Raw genomic sequence first — 21,029 nt, 5'->3', positions numbered from 1 at the left:
GGTGGATCCATCGGAGACACCCAGCTTGGAACGGAAGCCTTCAAATGACCGACGCGGTAGCGATTTGGTAAGCACATCGGCAATCTGATCTTGTGTACGAATATAGCTAACTGACAATGTACCATTACTAACAAGATCACGCACAAAGAAATAATCTAAGGCTAGATGCTTCATTCTGGAGTGATACACCGGGTTTTTGCAAACATAAGTGGCACCAACATTGTCACAACGCAATAATGGTGGCCTAGTGAGCCGTACCCCAAGATCGAGTAGCAAATTCTGTACCCACACAACTTCTGCCGCAACATTTGCCAGGGCTCTATATTCTGCTTCAGTGGATGAATGAGCCACCACCTTCTGTCGAATAGACCGCCAAGAGATAACATTTGAGCCCAAGTATACAACATAGCCCGTAGTTGACCGCCCACCGTCATATACACCACCCCAGCTCGCATCCGAAAAAGCAGTGAGATGGAGCTGCACACCACGGCGTAAAAATAAACCATGACACAGCGTACCTTTAAGATAACGCAGCACCCGTTTCACCCCTTGCCAGTGTAGTAGTGACGGAGAATTCAAAAACTGAGACAACCGATTAACAACAAAACTCACATCTGGTCGAGTAATGGCCAGATATTGTAACCGTCCAACCGCGCAACGGTACAAGGTGCTATCAGCAGGAGACGCACCGTCAGCACCATGCAGTTCAATCGCAGACCCCGGTGTAGAAATGGGTTTGGCATCTTGCATACTAAATTCTTTAAGGATGTTTGTAATGTATTCAGCCTGAGAAAGGAAAATACCAGTCTTAGTCGATATCACCTCCACACCAAGGAAGTGATGCAACATCCCTAAGTCCTTGAGTGCAAACCGTGCTGCCAGAGAAGTAACAAACCGATCCAAGAAACTCTGTGAATTCCCTGTTAGAACCACATCATCCACATACACCATAAAATATGCAACAACATCATCATCTTGATAGATAAATAAAGAGTAATCCGCCTGAGATTTTCGAAAACCAAAAGAAATAAGAAAGGATGACAACTCCATATACCATGCTCGAGGAGCCTGCTTTAAACCATACAACGCCTTTTTCAGACGGCACACATGCTTTGGACGTTCAGGATCACAAAATCCCGGTGGCTGTTTCATGTATACCTCTTCTGACAGGGTCCCGTGCAAGAACGCGTTGTTAACATCCAACTGTCGTAACGGCCAGTTAGAGGCTAACGCTAGCGTCAGAACAATTCGTATCGTTGCCGACTTTGTAACCGGGCTGAATGTATCAAAGTAGTCTTGCCTGCTTCTTGTAAATACCCCTTAGCGACCAGCCGGGCTTTATACCGTTCAACAGACCCATCGGGTTTTCGCTTAATTCGGAAAACCCACTTACACCCAATTGGAGTATGAGACGAGGGTGGTACTAAGTCCCACGTGTTATTCCGTAGCAACGCCTGATATTCGTCGTCCATAGCATTACACCATTCTGGAGACTTGCGGGCTTGAGTTACAGAGGTCGGCTCTAGTAACGTAGGCAAGTCATGCTTTGTTGTGAAATTAACAAAGTGAGAATTAAAGTACTTGGGATTTTGTAGTCTCATACGTCTTGACCGCCGTAGAGGTTGACTTTGAGGAGCTTGCATATGTGCGACACCTCCTGCAGTTGTCTCATCTACAGGTGGCGACATATCTGACTCGGCCAAACTGCTACTCACCACATTTTGAGCGCTAGACGATGAAGACTCAGTCGAATGCTGTGGAGTGTCGACTGAGTGACTTCGCTGCTGACTGGAACAAGGCATACTGGTAGCAGAATGATGATGGGCGACAGGGGGCTGCGACATTATGGGAGTGTGTTCAGGTGACGGCTGAAAGTTTGTGGAGTTATGGGACTGCGTGGCATCAGGGTGAGTATTGTGATTATGTAAGGCAGCAGGTGAGTCAACATGAATTTGGGTGGAGACATGTTTATGGGTACAGCTGGTATAGAAGAGAAAATATGATAAGGAATAAGCTTGTCACCTTTGGTGCTGGCCACATCTGCCGGGGAACTCCGCGTCTGTGATAGTGCCTGAAAAGGAAAATCAAACGAGACAAAACGAACATGACGGGATAAATAGACACGTCCTGTCATACGATCAAGACACTTGTATGCAGATTGTGACGTAGAATAACCTATGAATACACAAGGCTTTGACCGGGGTTGGATTTTGGAGTTCGTGTAAGGTCTGAGCCAGGGATAACACAAACACCCAAACGACTGTAGTTTAGAGTAGTTCGGTGTAGTGCCAAACAACGTGAGAAAGGGAGATTTATTTTTAAGGACTGGAGTGGGCATTCGATTGATGAGGTATACTGCTGTCTGAAAATCATATGACCAGTAGGCTAAGGGCATAGATGCATGATGGAGCAACGATAACCCAGTGTCGACAATATGTCTATGTCGACGTTCAGACATCCCATTATGTTCAGGTGTGTGCGGTGGGCTAGTGAAGTGAGATATACCACAGGAGCTTAACAAAGGTTTTAATTTTTGGAATTCACCACCATTATCTTAAAACAAGGTGTGTATCCTGTGATTGAATTTATTCTCAACTAGCTTTTTGAATTGAGAGAAAACAGCATACACATCAGATTTTTTTAACTAGAGGAAAAAGCCATATATACCTGGTAAAATGATCCACAAAAATCACATAGTACCGGAACCGAACAACAGACTGTTGTTTTGTACTCCAAACATCCGAGTACAACAATTCGAGAGGTCTCGAACTTGACATTGTGGTTTCATGGAACGGTAATTTATGACTTTTATTACTAAGACAAGACTTACATTGAAAACCCAAAATAGACCGAAACGAAAGATTGGCACTTCTTAGCATTTGAGTCAGTGTTCTGCTGGACGGGTGACCGAGGGTATAATGCCAACTAGCAAGACTAGACTTATTGGTTGTATTTATTTGAGGTGGAGATGACACTGGAGCACTATACACATCATGGACGTTCCTCCCGTGCAGAAGTGGCGCCCCCGTGAGCCGATCCTTCACAACAAAATGAGTGTCAAAAAATTCAACAGATACATGATTAGATTTGCAGAGTTTTGAAATAGAGACTAAGTTGCGTTGTAGTTGTGGAACACACAGGACATTAGATAGAGTAAGATGACGGGTTTTAGTTGGGAGAGAAGTTTTACCAGTGTGAGATATAGACAGAGAATTACCGTCACCCAAATGGATCTCATCCGGTCCACCATACTCAGAGAAAGACTGTAGCATAGAAGGGTCCGAGGTGGCATGATGGGACGCACCCGAGTCAAACAACCATGGCGACTGAGAGTTCATGGTTGTAGTATTCACTGCGGGATTTCTCCCGAACCTATCATCTATAGAGACATTATTGTCTCTCAAAAAGCGTTGCAGCTTACGGCATTCGCGAGCTTCATGGCCATTGAAATTACAGAATTTGCATACCACATTTCGGCGCCGTTGATTGGAGTTGTTGGACCGTTGGTATTGATAAGACTGCTGACCATTATTATTCTGGTTGGACTTGTAAGCATTTCGACTATTTTGTGAAAAACCAGACTGGCGTTGGGTGGTATTGACCGTAGCAACCAGCGATTGTCTAGCAGCATCTTTCTTCTTCTGTTGCCTTTCAAATTCTGTGAGCACGTCCTTGAGTTCTGAGAATGTAATAGGGACTGGCCGTATACGTAGGGCAGGGACTATGTGATCATAGTCATCATTGAGTTGAGTAAGAATGTGGATTACCAGGTCTTGCTCAGTAATTGGGTTTTGAGCAAGTGCAAGAGCTTCAGCAATATTGAACATTTCATCAATATATTCTTCAACTGGACGGCCATTTTGAGGATTAGAAGCCAGTTTGGTTTTTAGTGAGACAATGCGAGACGGCGACGAGCTTGCAAAAGTTGTAGTTAATCGTTCCCAGGCGATAACAGAGGATGTCGCGGAAGAGATTAGCGGTTGGATAGTGTCGGAGCAGCTCCCTAAAATGGCGTTGAGAATGGTTTGATCTTGTCTAAACCATGTGGTGTACTCTGGATTAGGGTCCTTTTGTGATGTATCACGGAATTGAGCAGGAGCTGGGGAGGTGCCGTCAATGAAGCCGAGTAAATCAAGGCCAATAAGAGAGGCTTGAATCTGCTTTCTCCAAACTTGAAAGTTGGAAGACGTTAATTTAATAGGGAAATTTGCTGGGGCAGTGAGTTGAATGACTTGTTTCTCTGTAGTTGTAGCCATTTAGAGGAAGGCAGGAAAAAAAAATTAATTTGCTCGTTAGAGTGTGGCTCTGGATACCATATAGAGAGAGTAAGTGACCATGATATTATGAAAAGGAAGAGGGCTTTAAATAGCCTGAGTACACCAGCTCTTAAGCTAATAACATGGAGAATAAGTCTAATGCTAATAATATGGAGACTAACTCTAACAGAGCCAGACAAAGTCTAACCACATAAAATAAAGTAAAATAAACTGAACTAATATACTACTCCTTTATATTGAAAACATATCAACAATTGGGGCGGATAGTGCACTTTTGGAGGAGTATAAAAGAGCACTAGAATGGAGAGCATGGAGATTGGGAGACCATAACATGTTGGCCGAAACAATAGGGCCAAATACTTTGGAAAGAGAAGAATTGGTGTTGAGTTGGTTAGGCTCACGTGATCTTGCTAGAGCTACCCATCTTTCGGTGATTAATTCTTGCTTTTTGACCAAGCTTGCTAAGAAGAAGAGAACCGAAAAAGGTGTTATGGTTGAAGCCACAACCGAAGTGCCTATAGGTGAAATTGATCCCAATGATATTCGCCGGGCAACCGCTATGTCTTTGGAGGATAGCTGAAGAGGACCCGTAGAGGGATCTTTGGCGAGGAATGATGATGTAGGGCTCCTGGAGATTGATCCGTATCCTGCAAATTTTGGGGATGAAAATTTGAGTTTTGAGTCTTACTTTCCACATCCCGAAACGGAGGTTACGGGGTCCATTCATGAGGAAGGAAATGCACCAAGTCAAGGGATCTCTTTAAACTTGGATGAAACAAGGAACTTGCCTACTTTGCCACCCTCTTATGAATTCTATGATCAAGACCATCCAAGAAATCGGTCTACTTTGTTACTTTGCTACAACACCGAAGAAGCTGAATCCAACCTTGTTGACATAATGATCACCACACCACAAGATGATTTTGCACACCCTTTGCTGATTCCAACCCCACCCGTGCAAAGTGAACCATTGTTCAATGCTCAAGCCTTAAGGGAAGAAATTGTTGAGGATGTTAAGGCCATTCTACAAGAGTCTACGGGTGAATTGAGCACAAAGATGGATGCAATGGACACAAAGCTTGATGGATATCACAAGGAAATGGTGGATCGGGTTCTACAATTGTTTAATAGGCAAGGCCTATTAAAGACCGAAATTGACACGGCAAAGAATGAGTTGAAGAATGATGTGATGAAGTTGTTCAATGAAATGGGAAAGCATGGGTCCGATACTACTTCGAGGCTCAAACTTTTGGAACAACAAGTGCAAGGATTACTTCAACAATCACGTATCAACATGGATCTTCTTGAAGGAGTTCGTGACAAGCAAGATTCCTCCACCAAAAGCTTTCAAAAGTTCATGGATGCTGCCGAAAAGGGGGAAGGATTAGCACGTCATTTTGTGCCACAAGCTTATGCCTACACACAACCAAGAGCTCCAAGAGGACCATTAGTTGAGCTCATTCGACCGACATCACCAAGAGCTCCAAGCCGAGTGAGCATGATAGATTACCTTAGAGGAACTTGCCCAAACCCGAGTTTTACCTCTCACGGAGTGTTGCCACCTACGCCGATTGCTCCAATGCCACCAATGCCGAAGCCAATTGCTACAAGGATTCAAAAATTGCAAGAGCTTCAAACGGAGTTCGGACACCGTAGTGAGCAAATGTGTGACGGCCGAACATTTGATGAATGTATTTTTTGGCACGAAGCAGGGGTATTGAAAGGAAACAACATTAGAGAAGCGTACGGCAACTATGTCACCGGACAAGTGACCGCACCCTATCAACACAAAGGGTTAGAGAAGGATTTCAAGAAGTTAAGAGACTTCATCAATGCCAAGTTGAAAGGGAGGTAACAAACTTGATTGACAAACAAAATTTTTGGTGTATAAATTATTTTAGCTAGCACATTACTCCTTGATATCATATCTATGCTAAGCTAAAAATGGGTCAAAATTGCATGATGACAATATTTCGTACCATACTAAGTGAGTCTTAGTTAATTTATTTTGTGTTCTTATGTCACAAGATTTTAATTTGGACTTAGAATTAATTTTGTAACACGTATAAAATGAGAATATAAAATTTAGGGGGAAGAAAAATTCAAGCTAAAAGGAAAATTGAACACCCCACGGTCAAAGTCTCATATATACGTTTAAGTTGTCCAAATTTTAAAATCTCTAAGTCACAATTTTTGTTAAACCCGTCAATTGGCTAGTCGAAATAAAAGCATTAAAAAGAAATTATTTTTCAAAATTGACAAAGCCAAAATGACTTGGGTATAAGTTTCGGCATCATCAAAAAGGGGGAAATTGTTAGGAATATATTGTAAATTTTGATGACCCGAATGTATTTTTGAAAAATCTAGTCCCCAATTTTATTCTATTTGAGTCAGTCTTAGTCTACGGAGTATGGTGCACCTATATCATGCAACCCATGTACAAGTTTGGAAAATCATAATTTGATTTTAGATGTTAAGCGGGATTATAGCTTAACATAATTATGTTGCGGATAAGTCATTAAGAACCATGTTAGAAGAGTTGGAAGAAACGTGTGTGAGTTATGCTAAGTGATCCTAAGTTTTGAATCTTAAGTGAAGCATTTTTAACTTGCTTGGGAGACTAATTTGGACAGTATGAGAGACTAGCTCAAGTATATTGGACCGTATACCGTATGGGAGACTAGCTCAAAGTATATCAAACCGTATGGGAGACTAGCTCAAGTTTATTGGACCGTATGGGAGACTAGCTTAAAATGGAGACTAGCTCAAGTGTATTGGACCGTATGGGAGACTAGCTTGAGTGTATTGGAGACTAGCTAAAGCTCGGAGACTAATTGGGAGACCAGCTGAGAGACTAGCTAAAATGGAGACTAAGTAAGGAAATGCACAAGTCTCACAAGAGCCATGCACCAGTTGGAGAAACACACCAAGTATGGTGGACCAAGCTTGAAATCGAAACAGAGCATCTCACCCTGAACAACTATGAAGTTTTTTTTTACAGAGGTTCCAGTACATTATTTTACAAGGATCATAAAGGAGAAAATATCTGATATATTTTCATCTGAACATCAAGTTTTTACGATGGAACCGGAGACGCTCGAAGAAGGCTGATTTGCGGAGAAATTATTTTATACTCAAGCAAGAATCAACAGATAAAATTATTTGATCAACTTGACATGTTAGAGCATTTATGAAGGACAAGAAATATCAAGCATGTCGCGCCGAACTTATTAAAATTTTGGAGGCTACAAAATTCAAGAAACGGCAACGAGTGTATCTGGGTGATCGAAGTGTCGAGAAAAATTATTAAAATTTGTGCGAAGCACCCGGAGAAGTGTCACTGGGCACTTATTCACTATTGTATCTGGGTGATCGAAGAATAGTGAATTTTCTCCTTGGAGTGAAAGGAGAAGAGTGGACTAGGAGGATTACACCACCTCTGAACCACTATAAATCTCTCTCTCTTATTTACTTACTGCTCATATGCTTTGTGCATGCTTATTCTAACTAAGAACTAACCCGATTACGATTTATCGCATATCTTTATCTGTCTGGGTTTGATAGTTCCCACGTTTGCATGCGAGCCAAACTTTGCGTACATTATCTTTGAACCATATTAAGTGTTTCTAACGTGTTGCATGTTTAGAATCTCTCTTTGAGCACCACACTATTAAGCATAACACTTTACTGCTACCTATTCCGTTGCACACTCTAAGTTGTTTATCTTGTTGACGATGCTTGTTACTTAGAGTTAAAATTATCAAAGTGTTAATTGCCCTGAGTGTTTTGCGAAAGATTTGAAAAAGTTAGAGAAGTCTTTTTACTCCCCCCCCCCCCCCCCCTCTAGACTTCTCGCCACCCTTTCGGGACCAACAAGCCGAACATTTAAAAGAAAAATATTTTCTAAAAAAAATTAAAATAAGAAGAAGAAAAAAACTAAAATAAGAAGTCATTAAGCTAAGGCTTCTTATCTTAAATAATAAGAGCCTTTTGACTTCTCAATACTTCCACGTTGAAGGGCAAGCAATTCTCAATACTTGCCCACATTGATGGGCAAACAATTATTATGTTTGTAAGAGGACCATTGCTCCCCTTATATAGAGGACCTCAAGGGGTCCTCTTTCCAAACATTTTCGATGGGGATCATTTGGATCAAAATGATCTCATATCATTTACAAAGGGGATCCCTTTGTCGTATTTTTTTTTTTAATTTCAATTTTATTTTGTATGTAGTTTTGCTATTATTATTACATTATTACATATGGTTTTTATTATACTTGAACAACATATATATATATATATATATATATATATATATATATATATATATATATATATATATATATATATATAGAGGCGGGTTCAGGTGCGGCAGTGTCTTACGGTGCGGTTATTTCTTACGGTGCGGCAACACCAATAGTTCACCAAATATGCACCATCAACGTTAGGAAATACACCACACAAAACAGAGTAAACAGAGCCCTGCATCACCAAACACACACCATTAGGTGTGAGTAAAAACACCATACACTGTTCGGAAATACACCATTGGGGGTGGTGAGTTATATGGTGTTTTTTTTGAGTCTGTGGTGTATTTTGTGATGTTTTATTACATTTCATTGGGGTGTGTTTTTATTACACTGTTGGTGCATACTGTTAACACTGTTGGTGTATTCTGGAATTTGACCGCACCGCCGCACCGTAAGACCCCGCCGCATATGAGCGCTTTTCTATATATATATATATATATATATATATATATATATATATATATATATATATATATATATATATATATATATATATATATATATATATATATATATATATATATATGCATTTAATTAATTTAGAATTAGATGTCTATAATGCATTTATTTAAAAAATTATTCATTATAAAAAATTAAAAGAGATATAATTTCATTAGTTATATTATCTTTATTTTCTACAATTCAAAGATTCATTACCTTCAAATTTATTAATTTATTATATTCACTACATTGTCTATTGTCTTCTTTTTATATTATCTTGTAATTAAATATCAAAATTATACATTGTTTGCTTCCAATGTTATTGCCCTGGCTGAGGATGTCCAATGTTACAGCCCTGGCTGAGGATGTCCATTGTATATATGTCGATGCTGCTATTTTTTCGGACAGGGGGGGGGGGGGGGAGGGTGGCGGCTGTGGTGCATAATGGGCTTTGTGAGTTTGTGGCTGCTTGGAATCATGTTGTTCATTGCCTTCAAGACCCACATCTTGCGGAAGCTATGACTATATATAAAAGAGGCCTTATCATGGGCCATGGAGTGCGGTTGGAGGATGTTAGAAACTTTGTATTAGGATTTTGATGATACCAATGTAACGTAGAAAGTAGACCCCTAACTCTTAAAATTTTCAATCGCTACTTTCGTCCTAGACGAGAGTTGCCGTAACTCTCATGTAATTCGTGTTAAGCTAGACAAACACACGAAAATGAGTTATGTGTAGTTGATAGGGTGTCCAAGATGAAAGAAGACTCAAGACATGATCCACAGCAACGAAAGTAAAGCAGAAGTTGTCAACGAAATGACAGACCTTTCAAGAAAATCTCAACAAGCATTCTTTCTCATCAACGACAAGAAGAATGTCCTCTCTGTCTGATTTGACAACATCCTAGGACATTAAGGACCTCAATAAGGCACTCGATTACCAAGGAGCATTAAATGAGGGTGTACCATCTTCTGAAGCTAAAAGACAAAACCCTAATGCCTCCCATACCTTCAAACGGCTATAAAGTACCACCGCATTAATGGAGCATTTAATGCATGAGGCTTCCCGGTCCTTGTCTAATGGTTAAAAGGTTCGAAAATTTCATCTCCCTCCAACGGATGAATTTTCATCACCTATATAAACCCACCTTCATCAACTAAGAAGGTGCTGGTTCATTATCACTCGACTTACTTATTTACGAAAGCTCTTGAAATTTCTCAAATCCCCAAAAGCTTTTGTGAACCAGTTCTTAAGGTGCTAAGTTACTTGAAGAAGATCATTGATCATTTTCTTACACCTTAAAGGACGTCTTGCATTTGTTCGAAGCAATCATCTCACGCAGTCAAGACTTCATCGTTGGAGAAATCAAGAAATTATTTTTCTACCAACCTCAACTCAGGAGAAGAAGTTGATAGAGGCGGAGTAAACTTGAGGAGTTGAAAAACCTACGAAAGCTGTCCGGCTTAGTGATCAAGGAAGTCTTTGTGTAATTGTACTAAAGAGTGATAGTGCAATCCTTCCAGCAGTTGTGGAAGAAGAGTGGAGTAGGCAACGTTTAGCCGAACCACTATAAAATCTCGTGTCCCTCCTATCTCTTTACTTACGCATTTATTTTATGCTTTCATATCATTTCATTTATCTCCTTACCGAGAGTCTTCCTAATCAAGTAAACTCGTGCAAAGCTTTTATAACTAATCTATCTTATCCGCTGCGCCAAAACACCGAAAGGTGTCTTTTAGGGCATTTCACGAAAAGAGTCTATTCACCCCCCCTCTAGACTCTCATTACATTCTATTGGGACCAACAAGTGGTATCAGAGCCAATACCTTGAACGGTAAAGGCTTTTGCGTTTACTGCCTGGTAGATCCCATTTCAAAATTATCTTGAAAAGCTTGCATATTTTTCTTTGCACGACTTTTGTCAAAAATGGAAAAGGAACATGCACGTCGCTCTAAACAACTTGCCTTTAGCCTTGCAAAATTTGATGACTGGAAGTTGAGAATGCAGGCTCTCCTATGCTCTATTCATGATGAAATGTGGGATGTCATAACAACCGGACCAATCACGGTGATGATGGCGAATGCACAAGCAGCCGCACAAGGAGCAGGAGCTGCACAGATGATACCTAAGCCGAAAGAGCAGTATACCACAGACGAAAGAACAAGAGCAAATTTGGATAATGTGGCAAGAAATATTCTCTACAACTCCCTGGATGATTCACTGTTTCCCAGAGTCAGAAAATGTCAAAATGCCATGGAAGTATGGAATGTCCTAATGAGTTTGGGAGAAGGAGACGAGCAAGAAAAAGACAACAAACTGACGATGGCCATGAAGAAATTTGAAGACTTCAAAATGCTGCCAAATGAAACAATCATGGATATGGAACTCAGATTCACCAGACTGATGGGAGATCTGTCAGACCTCGAAAAAGAACTAACTGAGAAGGAGATGAATCTGAAGATCTTTCGTGGATTACCAAAGTCATGGGAAATGAAGGTTATTGCAATGAGGGATAACCGAGATATGAAAACAACAAGCACGACCAAAATTTTCAGTGATCTCAAAGCATATGAGTTCGAACATGAATCGAAAGATGCCGAAGAACCAGAAACAAGAAACATTGCTCTCGTGGCAAACCAATCAGCATTAACATCCAGCAGGTCGAAATCTAACTCTTGTGATTTTTTATCTGATGAACAATATGCACTATTTGTCATAAAAATGAAAAGGTTCATGAGAAAGAACAACTTTCAAGATTCACAACGATCGGGTCACCGAAAGAGGCACGAGAACTTCCCTCAAACCTCAAAAACCGAAACCACTGACTCGCAGCTACTGTGCTACAATTGCCGAAAGCCAGGACACTTCAAGGCGAATTGTCCCCATCCTATAGTGAGCAAGCATCAAGATAAAAACACTACCACAAGTCCCTCAAAAGAGACTGGAGAAAGATATAAAAGGGGCGACAAGCCTGAATCATCAAACTCCAGAAATGAAGGAAGAAGGAAAGCAATGGTAGTAACCGAAACTTCTGACACAGTTGCATCCGAAAGTAGCTCCTCAAGCTCGAGCTCAGAAGACGAAAATAGTGATGAGGAGAAAGGATTGCTGTGTCTGTTTAGTCAAGAATCAGACGAATTGTGCCTCATGGCAGATGAAGAAGAGGTAAACTCTCATTCTTCTTCTTGTTATTCAGCTGAGTCAAGTTCTGTAGCAAGTCAAACCTCCAGTGAATCTATCACCGAAATGATAAGGAGGTTTAAGAAGATAAATAGCACTTACTCCAAACTCAAGGAGGAGAACTCTCGGCTCATGACTAGCTATAATGAATTAAAGCAAGTTCGTATTGAGAACAATATGCTAGTCATTGCTAAGGAGCAGCTTGAGAAAGATGTTCTCGCTCTAAAGGAGCAATGCACAACAAAAGAGAAGAGAGAGCAAGAACTGCTTGAAGTCTTGGGTAGATTCAATAGTTCATCCAATTTAATGGATAGAATGATGAATGAATCCAGACTGCCTGGGGAGAAAACTGGAATTGGTTTTAACAAGTCCACAAATGCATATTCACACGAAAGCTTCGTTACTGCATTTGTTCAAGGACCCACCCAGGTGTCTGAGCCTATGATGGTAATTAACAATGTCGAAACACCACAATCGACAAGCCAACCGAAAGGAAAGGCTGTACAACGAATTGTGGAATCTGGAAAGAAGAAATTCAGTAATGGCAATCCTAGACAAGTTTATGTAAGAAGGAATGGACCAAATGGCAATAGACAAAATCTACACCATAAAAGGGGTCAACTTAACTGGAATGCTCAATCCAATAGAAAGACGAATGTTAACCAGAGGCAATATCGTCCGAAATTCACACGAAAGAATCCTACTCAAGGAATCTCAATGAACGGACAAATCAGACAACCCGAAAGATCCTTCAAAAGATCTGGGTATGGCAATGGATGGACTGGGCCATCAGAAGAAGATTGGTTTGACTACCCAGAACCTCTTTCTAGAGCAGTGTTTGAAAAGGTTCATCTGCGTAAACAAACCAATCATCTCAAGTATTATGAGAACCTTCCTCAGGAAGACCAACGAAAGAAATATAATGCTAAGGTCTTTGCCAGCATCCATTACGATTATCGTATATCTAATGGATATAGAGGACCAAGGATGAGTCGTGGGCACTCTAGGTTGATGTGGGTTCCAAAATTAACTGCTAACCCTCAAGGACCCGAAACTCAATGGGTACCTAAAAACACATAATCTTTGATGCAGGAAAAACAGGTCATATGGTATGTTGATAGTGGATGCTCAAGACATATGACTGGTGATAAAACAATATTGAGCAACTTTATAGATGTAGATGGACCCAAAGTTATCTTTGGAGGAGAAAACATTGCCAAGACTCGTGGAAAAGGGGACATCATCAAAAAGGGAATAACTATACAATATGTCTCTTATGTTGAAGGACTGAAGTTCAATCTCCTAAGCACAAGTCAATTCTGCGACAAAGGATACAAAGTAGAATTCTTCAAAGATGAGTGCAAAATCATGAACATGAAGGATGGCAAGACAGCTCTAACGGGTCAACGAAAGAAGAATATGTATGTAATATCTCTAAATTCTTCTAACGCTAATGTTAGTCTTGTGGCTAAAAGTAATGCAGATCTCAATCAAGAATGGCACAACAAGCTAAGCCATCTGAACATGAAGACGATAAATAAGCTTGCCAAAAGAAATCTCATGAGAGGTTTACCAGAAGTATCTTACACGAAAGATAAAATATGTGATGCATGTCAAAAAGGAAAGCAACTCAAGTCATCGTTCAAGTCAAAAGATGTAGAAGCAAATTCTCGATCTTTAAGTCTTCTACACATGGACCTTTTTGGACCAGTAGATCCAGCAAGTTTGAGTGGAAGAAAGTATACTCTTGTCGTGGTAGATGACTACACAAGATATACATGGGTGCTTTTCTTGAAGAAGAAGAACGAAACAGAAACAGTTCTTCCAAATCTTTTGAGGCAACTTCAAACAGAAAATGAGGTCAAAATAATTCGAATAAGGTCAGATCAGGGAACGGAATTTGTCAACAAAGTGATAAAGGAATTTTGTGCACAAAATGGCATCTTTCATCAGCTCTCGGCAGCACGAACTCCTCAGCAAAACGGAGTAGCCGAAAGGAGAAACAGAACCTTGAAAGAAGCTGCACGAACGATGATCTCGTACTCAGGTCTACCAAAGAGATTTTGGGCCGAAGCCATAAACACGGCATGCTATACACAAAATAGATCCTTGATCAACAAATCTCACAACAAGACACCGTATGAGCTGTGGAAAGGTAAAACTCCTAGTATTGGTTATTTTCATTTCTTTGGTTGCAGGTGCTTCATACACAACAACGGAAAGAATCACCTAAGGGCTTTTGACGAAAGAGCTGATGAAGGACTATTCATGGGCTACTCCTCCGTGAGCAAGGCATTCAGAGTTCTAAACAAACGAACTATGATTATTGAGGAATCTATTCATGTCAAGTTTGATGAACGATCCGAGAAGAATCCATCTGGATGCAAAACATCAATTATTTCAAGTCAAAGTCCTCAGCAACCTGTTGACGAAGATATCTCGGACGAAGAAGATATACTTTCGTCTTACATAAAGTATCAGCCAAAAATCTCAGAACCCGAAACTGCATCTCAAGAAAAGGATGGAACTCAACAGAATAATCCTTCAAGCACCACTATATCTGAACCAATGATATACATTGATCTACCATATATTCCAGAAATGGATGCTCAAAATCAACAAGATGCTTTTGAACCAGACCTTAGGTGGTTAAGAGATCATCCATCAAATCAGGTCATTGGAAATGTACAAGAAGGTGTGAGAACAAGAGCCTCATTGCACGAAAGTATGATGGCATGCTTCTTGTCACAAATGGAACCAAAATCTATAGAAGAAGGCCTAAGTGATCCTGACTGGGTAATAGCTATGCAAGAAGAGCTCCATCAGTTTGAACGAAATGAGGTATGGGAACTTGTACCAAGACCATCACATCAAAACGTCATTGGAACCAAATGGGTGTTTAGAAACAAAATGAGTGAAGATGGGCTTATTGTTAGGAACAAAGCTCGTCTTGTTGCTAAGGGGTATTGCCAAGAAGAAGGAATTGATTTTGATGAAACCTTTGCCCCTGTAGCTAGATTGGAGGCCATACGAATATTCCTAGCTTTTGCAGCCTACAAGAATTTCAAAGTTTATCAAATGGATGTCAAGAATGCTTTCTTAAATGGACTTCTTGAAGAAGAAGTGTATGTTGAACAACCACCCGGTTTTGCAATCAATAATGATCTTGAGAAAGTATATCATCTCAAAAAGGCTCTATATGGCTTAATGCAAGCCCCACGAGCATGGTATGATACTCTTTCATACTTTCTCATCAACTGTGGCTTCGCGAAAGGAGTGGTTGACAAAACACTCTTTCGTATAAAAGATAATGATCATATCCTATTAGTTCAAATATACGTTGATGACATTATCTTCGGAAGCACGAATCCTGTTCTATGTGAAAAGTTCTCCAATCTCATGAAGGGAAAATTTGAAATGAGTATGATGGGAGAACTGAACTATTTTCTGGGCTTACAAGTCAAACAATGCCCAGACGGAATATTTATAAATCAAGCCAAATATACCAAGGATTTAATCTGAAAATTTGGCATTGATGGAAAAAGTTCCGTCAAAATTCCAATGAGCACATCCCTTAGAATGGATGTTGACAATGAAGGAAAAGATGTTGATCAGAAAAACTTTCGAGGCATTATTGGCTCTCTCCTATACCTAACAGCAAGCAGACCTGACATTTCGTTTGCTGTTGGTGTATGTGCTCGCTTTCAAGCCAAGCCGAAAGAAAGTCACTTAAGCGCAACTAAAAAGATACTAAGATATCTTAAGGGTACGCAAAGTGTCAGACTCTGGTATCCGAAAGAAGGATCATTTGATCTAATTGGATACTCAGATGCAGACTTCGCAGGTTGTCGAATTGATCAGAAAAGTACCTCAGGAACCTGTCAGTTCCTAGGAGGAAGAATTGTATCTTGGTTTAGCAAGAAGCAACACTCAATTGCTACAAGTACGGCTGAGGCCGAATACATAGCAACCGGAAGCTGTTGTGCTCAAATTTTATGGATGAGACACCAATTGAGAGATTATGGCATAAATGCACGAGAAGTGAGCATTAAATGTGATAACACAAGTGCAATAGCCATTACACATAATCCTGTCTTACACTCTCGGACTAAGCACATTGACATCAAATACCACTTCATTCGTGATCATGTTGAGAAGAAAGACATATCTCTTGAATATGTCAATGCTGATGATCAACTTGCGGATATACTCACTAAACCTCTAAGTGAGACAAGATTCTCCTCTCTAAGGCATGAAATCGGAATGATTGAAATGACATAAAGTCTAGAGAATCAAATCTGCAAAGATTCTTGCTCTTGATCTTCAAAAGATTTGATCCACCCTTACACGCAAGGATCTTTATAAATGAGGAACACTACATGGTTAAAATTCCTTAACTAACAAAAAATTCTAGTGTTTGTCTTTGCATGCGCAGATATGAGTACAGGTAGCGAAAGAACAATCACGGAAACACATGGAGGAAAGAGTGAAATTCTCAATGACCGTCTTATAACGGAGGAAGAGGTGAACAAATTTCTGGAACACTCTCAACAGATCCAAAGCCTTCTCCGTGTCCCAACAGATAAGGAATCAAAAGAGTTGTTCCCATCTGTCGGCAATTCTATTGGATATGCCAAGGAAGATAGTGTGCTGGAATGAAGCGACAGTTTTGATTACTCGCCTTCAAGCACTCCTCCTAAGATGCCCTCGCCACTCAAGTCCACCGCAAGCAGCAAGAAAAGGAAAATCTAATTGATTTTGTTCAATTTCTGTTCAAAATTGTGGTGTTATCTTATTATGTCTTTCAATAAATGACGTTATCTTTCTATATTGCTTTTGATATCGTAACCAACATGAAAATATGGTGTCAGTATCCAAAAGATTTCAGTTAGATACACACGATATCTCATTGCGTATAAATTGATATCTCTATGCATAAGCTTCACTCACTCTCTACTCTCTAAGAAAAAGCTTGCAGAGATGGACAAAGGGAAAGGAAAGATGGATGAAGCTGAGAAAAGAGCCACTCGCCTAAGGCATCATCTGCAAGAGGCCAGCAAGCTACCAAATGCCACTATCATCAAATTGGAAGAAGATGGGGAGATGGTCAATGTAACCTATACCATGCCCAACACAGCAACACAAAAAGAAAAGGAGATTCTTGACAATCTGGTCAACGAATCCAGGGCCAAGAAGGAATACCACCTAGAACAAGCCAGACGACTTGCTAATGAAAGAATCATGGTGCTGAAGAGCTCTAACAAGAATTCAACATCAACACCTACCTTTCGCTGGTATCCCATTCCTGAAGTTCCCCCACCTAGTGATCAATCTTATGAAGATTTCACTATGGTTCACTCTTGGTCCTCAACACAGCCATCCGAACCCACTCTCTCACTTGAGGAGCTGGATGAATATGCAAAGAAGGCAAATCTGGCTGATGTGACCGAAGAGATGACTCGTCTGGAACTTCACGTGCCCTATCGGTTTCTTTAAGTTGATGTGTGCTGTACCCTCGTGACCTGGAATCCTCTTCTCTCTGTCCTTTGTGATCTAATAAAGATGTCATCTTTTCTCTCTTTGAATGAATGCATTTCTTGACTATGCTTATCTTTGTCTGTTTCTTGCCCAAAGTCACAGGAAAATTCATAAATCTTATGGACGCATTTATCTCATGCTTAATCTGGTCAAAAAGGGGCCATAAGTTATTATGAGTTACATGACTTTTAAGTTCCTTGGAGTCCGAGCTGTACGAAGAATCGGATTAACAGTCAAAGTCTCACCTGAAATCGATAACTCCTTGACTATATTTATGAGCATTTATTGATATGTTGAAAAACATGCATAACAGTTACATGAGCTTTGTGGAACTTCTGCTATAAAAGGAAGTGAATTATTCACAGTTTCTTTATCCCCTTCTCTAACATGTCTCCTAAGAAACGTTTCACAAGAGGTGACTCTCGCAAACTACGAGAGGCTGCTAGACGCCTCCGAGAGGAACAAGGCGACTTGTATCCGGGTAATAGCCCACAAGCTCCTATAGATCTTCTCTCTGACTCAGACTCATCTCTTCTATATGATGAGATGGCTGGCTTTATTGTTGAATCTGAAAGTGAGGAAAGGGGTTTAAAAGACCCTAATGAGGCCATCCCAGAAGATCCCAGCAAATGGTATGATCGAGACTATATGGCTTTTCTGGAACAAGGGGATTGGAAAGAGAAATATGATAAAGAGGAAGAACCTGAGTCCTCATCCGGTTCCAACTTCCCACGTACCGGGAAGTGGTACAAGCAAATGTTGGGAAAGCTGAAAAAGGATAAACCTGAGTCATCTAAAGTCAAGAAAGACGAGAGGAAGAAAAAGTGAACTTTCTGATTCTGTATCCATGTATTTTCTTCTCTTGGTATCATGAATAATAAAAGTGTGTTGGCTCTGGTTCTCTCTTGAACGAATCTTTGTGTGTCTTATTTATCATCTGTCTATTGTCTTGAATCAAGGACAACTTTCTTCGAAAAGAATATATTCTCTAAAGCGTGCCTTGGTCAAGTCTTTCGGACACATCTTTTGAGAAATCCAACCCCCTTATTTAAATGGGACTCTCCACTTATCTATGGATTCATTCTCTTAGAATTATGGATAAAGGAAAAGAAAAGGTCCTCTCATCCGAAAGCTTATCTGAGCCTGAAAAAATGTCTCAACGAGATCTTGGATATTCAGTTGAGAAAGGTTCACCCTCTGGGAAGGAACCAGATATCTCAGAGTTCTACTCTCTAGTTCAACTCACACCTCTTCTGAAACATGAAGAGAAGTATCGTGCACTGTACGCTAATGCTAAAGCCAAAGTTTTGGTTGCACTGGATGACATGGAGAGACAAGGTCTCTCTAGAGAAACTCTGGGAGCTGACCATGAAACACTCATCGCTGAAGTTTTCGCTCATGAGATCCGAAAGAAAGAGTACCTTGAGCGTGCACGAAAGAAGAAGGGTAGCATTGAGTGAAGGCTAGCCTGCCCACTAATGCACGAGAGATTGTAATCGTTTCTGTTACGTATGTTTTGTGTAATAAATCTCTAGGGTAAAGCACCCTTGTTGTGTAAAAAAAAGTTTGTTCGACTCTATTTGTCTTACAAATCTTATGTAATGATGATCTTATCTGTGTTCGGGTTTGGAATCGTGCCTAAGACGCTTCACCTTCATCTTTTAATCCAAACCGTTAAGATGTTTTGATAATGGGGATCATGTGGCCGAGAAAAATGGTCCACTATCCCACTCTGTCTGACAAAGATTGTGACGTGCATTTAATGCACCCATAAACACTCAAGTGCTTTTCTCTCTCTTCATTAAATGGTGGAATGATCGTTTTTGATCTGCACACGATCTTATCAAACCCCCACTATGATCAGTTACCTTTTAGAGAAGAAGAACCGGTAGGTTTTTAGAAATTCAAATAATCCATTTGTAAATGGGTTACCCGTGAAAGGCTATCCGCAGTCCAATAAAACCCTACTTAAAACCTCCTCTCATAATACCTTACCTTTTTCAAAATCTTTTCACATCTATCTCAACCCTCAGTATCTCTAATCCTCAACAATGGCGGACAAACAAGCTACACCCACTGATAAGAAACCAGAAACACCATCCGTTCTGGAAATCCCAAGTTTTCCAACTGAAGATTTAAGGTTCATCGAATCTAGAGTACCTTTTATTGTCGGAGGTAGTATGTGGGACGCGCATGGCTTTCTTAAATACATCTTGAATAGAAGATTTGGCGAGAACATCATTCGTCTTCTCACAGAAACAGGGTTATATGGTCTCATCACACACCAATACACCTTATGGCATCCTCTTGACGTTACTCAGTTCTACATGAACGCTTCTATATCATCTGATTATCACCATTACTTCTAGGGTCAATAATCATCATGTGGTCTTTACCTCAGAAGACGTTAGATCAACCTACGGATTTCCACAAAGAGATGAAACCTACAAGTCTGATATCATCTATTATCATCTCGACCCAGAAGATTTCTATGAATCTATCAAGCACAGTGAAGCCCCCACTAAGAACGAAATCACATGGCCGTTGAAGAAGAAATGGTTCCGGCTAGATTATGAGTTCACTGTTGATATTTTCAACAAAATCGTTGATCACAAGACTTTGGGCACTGATGATGTGACGAAGGAGAAGTTGAAAATGATGCATGCTTTTCTGAATGAATTTAAAGTCGACTGGTCTAAGATTGTCTTCAACAACATTGCTCACACCATCACTTTTCATAGGAAAAGTCCAGGAGATATCACAAAGAAGTTGGGGTTTGGCTTTGTGATAAGCCATCTTCTTGCAACAAAAGGAGTCATATTGCGCCCAGGAATTCCGCCTGGACAGAAAGTTTGTCACATGAAATAGAAACCATCAGGGTATGATAAGCAGAAGGCGTTGGAGTTAGGAATTCCTATTGAACAGGTTAAAACAAAGAGGAAGTCAAGAACTCCTAAGGTTTTGGAAGATAATCAACCCAAGCCGAAACGACAAAAGCGAGAAAAACATTCCTCTCGGAGTACGGCAAAGAAGACAGAAGCCACTCCATCTGTTCCAGTTCCTCCACAAGAGAAGAAAGATCCTGTTCCACCCACTCCACCACCAGAAACAATCTTTGTAAAAGATTCATCTGAAGACGAAGACAATCTGATTCTTACAAGATCCAGAAAAAGGGGTCATTTTCGGTCCCCCGTAAAACTGAAGCCTTCCCAGGAGAAAAGTCTTACACCGAAAGAAGGAATCTCGAAAGAAGCATCTCCACAGGGGGGAAGAAGTCACGAAA

At 40.3% G+C, this 21,029-nt stretch overlaps 2 long non-coding RNA genes across 3 annotated transcripts in view; one reads left to right on the top strand and one right to left on the bottom strand.

Annotated features, from left to right (window-relative positions):
- The window catches only part of LOC109169205, a 76,628-nt gene that overhangs the window by 45,606 nt on the left and 9,993 nt on the right, over positions 1 to 21,029 (top strand). The window lies entirely within an intron of this gene.
- The window catches only part of LOC109169207, a 73,389-nt gene that overhangs the window by 42,544 nt on the left and 9,816 nt on the right, over positions 1 to 21,029 (bottom strand). Inside the window, exon 2 of the long non-coding RNA XR_002052201.1 lies at positions 2,166 to 2,175. This is a non-coding gene — a long non-coding RNA (uncharacterized LOC109169207). The remainder of the gene's footprint in view (positions 1 to 2,165; positions 2,176 to 21,029) is intronic.

The sequence above is a fragment of the Ipomoea nil genome, unplaced genomic scaffold, assembly GCF_001879475.1.
Source record: "Ipomoea nil cultivar Tokyo-kokei standard unplaced genomic scaffold, Asagao_1.1 scaffold3256, whole genome shotgun sequence".
In the NCBI taxonomy this organism is placed as follows: Eukaryota; Viridiplantae; Streptophyta; class Magnoliopsida; order Solanales; family Convolvulaceae; genus Ipomoea; species Ipomoea nil.
This window is presented reverse-complemented; position numbering and strand designations above follow the sequence as displayed.